Source organism: Poecile atricapillus, chromosome 23 (assembly GCF_030490865.1).
Source record: "Poecile atricapillus isolate bPoeAtr1 chromosome 23, bPoeAtr1.hap1, whole genome shotgun sequence".
Lineage (NCBI taxonomy): Eukaryota > Metazoa > Chordata > Aves > Passeriformes > Paridae > Poecile > Poecile atricapillus.
In genome coordinates, this window is record NC_081271.1 from 4,589,575 (window position 1) to 4,593,657 (window position 4,083).

Genomic DNA, 4,083 nt, shown 5'->3' on the forward strand with positions numbered 1-4,083 from the left:
ATAACATCTACCTGTTAAATGAAAAAGAGGTAATCTTACCAACATTTCGAAGCAGTAATGAACAAAACCTCCAAGTCCTGCAGGAACATTTCATGGCACAAAATAAACCTCACCCAGATATGATATGAAGTCTCACATATAATATCTGTCATGGAACTTCAAAAAGCAGAAAGGAAGTCATTCAAATTTGGTAGGAGTAACTCAGTCAAACTCCTAAAAGACCCAGAAAGTAAAAATCTGTTTCTAAAATCAAATATATTTTGTATCCTTGGTTACTGTTTTCAAGTACAATTTTGCTGCTGAAAATGTGATAATGTTTATGAAAATTTCAGTAGAGAACCTGATAAAGCCAGGCCAGTTAGTGGCAAAAGCCAATGACATTTTCTGTCATGGCTCTTGCTAATTAGAAATTAGACAAAGAACCAGTGTAACTGTTCAGTAAGGTCACCTTTAAGTGGGATGGTTATGTCTGTGAATATCTAACAGATCTGATTTTGCAAGGTGGATTTTAAGGACCATGCTATTTTGCTTACGAGAAAATGCTGCTATTACTTTATATTTTGAGTAGTGTCCTGTCCTTGAAATGATACCATGTAATACCTGATTACAGGAAAGTTACTTTCCTGCAAATATGCAAATAAATTACTAATGACTCAAGGAACTTCCAAGCTTAAAGCTCCCACATAACCTGATGACATTAGAAACCCACACAGGAGATAGATTATGAAAACCATGATATACAAAAGGGAAGCTTGAGTATTTTTTTCCTCTCTGCTTACCCTGAGGAACCTGAAACACACAAACATTTCAACCGCTCAAGATCCAATCTTTGAACCAGTATGAAAACAGGCCAGTTTAGGACACAGAATGTCTTGAGTGTGATCCTCCTGAACTTTCCACAGGAGAAGCTGAACAGATAAACAATTCGTTTTAACAACCTCTGTCTCTGCAATGCTTTTGTGTGACCTCATGCGACCACCATAGTTTGCTCTGTTTGCTCTCTGCAGGCACCTGCACAGATATCCCAGAGCTGGCACACACCACCAGTCCTAGGTAGGCACCTCTGTGCTCTTGCATTCCACTCACATGAATCACAAATACTCTGTGCGCTGTTCACATGATAGCCTGTCACTGGAGAAGTCCACAGCACTGGATACATCAATTACTTGACCTAATTAAAACTGCAGAAAAAGAGGGGATGGTATTTTGATTCCTCTTGTTCTGACCTAGAAGAAAACCATATAAACACTGCATCTAGGAAGCAAAAATAAACAAACCTATCCCACCTCCCCAAAACCAGACAAATGTTTCCTGTATTATGTTACTTAGTAAGTGGGTTAAATCAGGACTTGACCTACATGATTTATTTTCCATGTATGTGTTTGAATCAGAACTTCCAGTAGCTAAACTCTGACTAACCCCACCACCCAGTGCTCCTTCTTCCCCCTTTTAATTCCCTGGCAATGTTGGTGATTTTTTTTTAATTTACAAACCAAATATAAGTGAGGCTTCTGGCATCCCTGAACTGTGAACACTGACTATGAGGACTCACTTTAACATTATAGAGCTGCATCCCTCTCCATAATTTCACTGTCAAGAGTGGCTCTGCTGACAAGTGGATACAAAATGGAGAACAGAGAAAACACATGAAAGAGGGAAGTGGCAAAGAAATAGGGAAAAGATCATGAAAAAGCAAGGCAGAAATTTTTCTTAAACAATGAGCTGGAGGAAGAAATAAAAGAGGTTTTCTTATTAAACATCGAGTGCAGAGATAAAGTTTCCAATAATATTAGCAAAATTCTCCCTTTGAATTCTGGACAAAACGTATTTTATTGCATCAGGTAATTTTGGATGGATAGACTCTTAACTCTACACCACATGTCATAATTATATACAATTCAACCCTTAACATCAAGTGATTTTGTTTTTCTGACTTCAGAATTTCATCCAATCTCCGTCTTATATTTTTTAAGATATAAAAAGACAGTGATGGAACAGAAGGCTTTTGCACAATGTAAAGGATCTCACTATTAGAGAAAGTAACCTTGTTGACATGTCTTCATGGTTACTGAAAACAAGAAAACATAACAGTAACTCAACCTACAGCTCTGTTTGCCTGCATTTATCACCAGAAAATTCCTTTACAGCAGTTTAAGTTGGACAAGACTCATAGTTTTAGGCTTCAGTACCATACATGGCTAAGCTGATGAAAGAGCTGGTTATCCAGAAAGAGAAGGCTTGCTCCCCTGCTTTCCTTTCCCTGTGAGGTTCCGTCCCTTTTGGCAGCAGCAGGTTGACAGATTAGCTCACCACACCTTGGAGAACCTCACCCAGTGTCTCAGTCTTGAGTCTCAAGCCCTGTCACGGTCCCAAAACAAGTTTAAGTTTCAGTATACACTGAAACAAAGCCCAAATAAATTATGAATAAGAGATCTGTGTTTACTTTCACAAGAGGATTTAGCAGAGCAGACAAAGCCATAACCATTTAGAGTCCAGGCTGGATCCAAAAAGATTCAGAAAGAAAACTGCAATATTCAAAGCCAAACCAAACCAAAACAAAGAAACAAAACCATGATCACTGAGACCTGTTTCTTCTGATATCACAGCAGGGACTCCAGCATTATATTTACTGTCTCGTACACATACGCATGCCCCAGTCTCTCCAAACCACAGAGAGAGCGAGGTGTGTATGACATGCTTGAGCACAATCACCCTTTTCAAGGCAAAGGCATACAAGCAGCAATACCAACAGGAAGCAAGAGTCTGCGAATTAAAGGTGTTAAGAACCCTAACACAGCAAGAAGTAGTTACTGTATAGGTGCAAGCAGTGGTAACTCTTAAGTGTTTACTCCTGTGGGCTTCAATGATTTACAGCACCATAGGACAGGGTGCCACTTTGTACAGAGAAAAAGAAGGTTTTTGGTATGGGAAGCCAAATATTTTAAAAGCAAGCTTCCATAACCCATTCAGAACGTGTCTATTTTGCACTGTATTGCTAGCAATTCACCTTTCTAAAGCTTGAGATGAAAAGCTAAGTGGCCTTGAACACATATTCCCAACGTCAATTATTTGCAGTGATATTCTGAACTTACTACCTGGTGAAGACACCATGGCTTCCACTCCAAAATTAGCTTAACCTGCTACACTTAATTACTTGAGACTTAAGCATGCACTTGGAAGCAAACACAACTGCATCTTTGATATCACAAGGCCTTTTGAAAAGTATCGAGAAGTAGCTTATTCTCAAAAAACACAGAGAAGGATCAGGACACTGGGAAATACGTGCAATGCGAGCTTAGCTCTCCCCAACACCCCTGACTTTACACCTCTGGAAGGGAACAAAACATCCTTGGGAAGTTCACAGGAACAATTCATACCAGCTTGCAAGGCTTCAGGAGCACTCGGGCTGAGATACACCCTGTCAGGCAGTTACTCACCCTGTGCTGCCCTAACTAAGCTTTCTTATCGATTTTCCTTTTCTTTTTACTTTTAGAACAGCCCAGGGAGAAGCGAGGTGCTCGCTTGGGGGGAGGCGGGACGCGCTCGGCGCGTGCCCCGGCCCGCCGCCCTCAGCGCCGCTCTCGCGAGACAGCGCCGCGCAGGCTCCATATTGGGGCATCTGTGCCCTGCGCCCGCAGCTCTCGCGAGCGCGAGCCTCAGGAGCCCTGAGGCGGCTCTGGGCTGTGCCGCCCGCGGGGAGCGGGCTCTGCGCTCGGGCTGTGCGGGGACAGCGAGGCCGGTGCCCGCGGCTAGCGCCCAGGGCTGTGTGGGGTGTACGGAGCCGGAGCTCACGCCCGCCGCCCGGGCTGTGCCATGAGAGGTGGGGCGTGAGGGGTGGAGGCGGTGGCTGCGGTGTCGCCTGCGCCGTCCCACCTGCGGCGAGAGCGTATCCCCGCCCCGCACGCCGGCGCCCCCTCCTCGCTCGCCGCTGCCCGCAGGACCGCCAGCCGCGCCTCATGCGGCCATCCCGCCCCTCTTGGCACAGCTCGGGGAGGGAGAGCGGCGGGGGAAGGCGGTGACGGAGCCGCGCTCGGCCTCGCCCCCCGTGCCTGTGGGAGGGGGAGCAGCGGGGGCGGGGGCGCG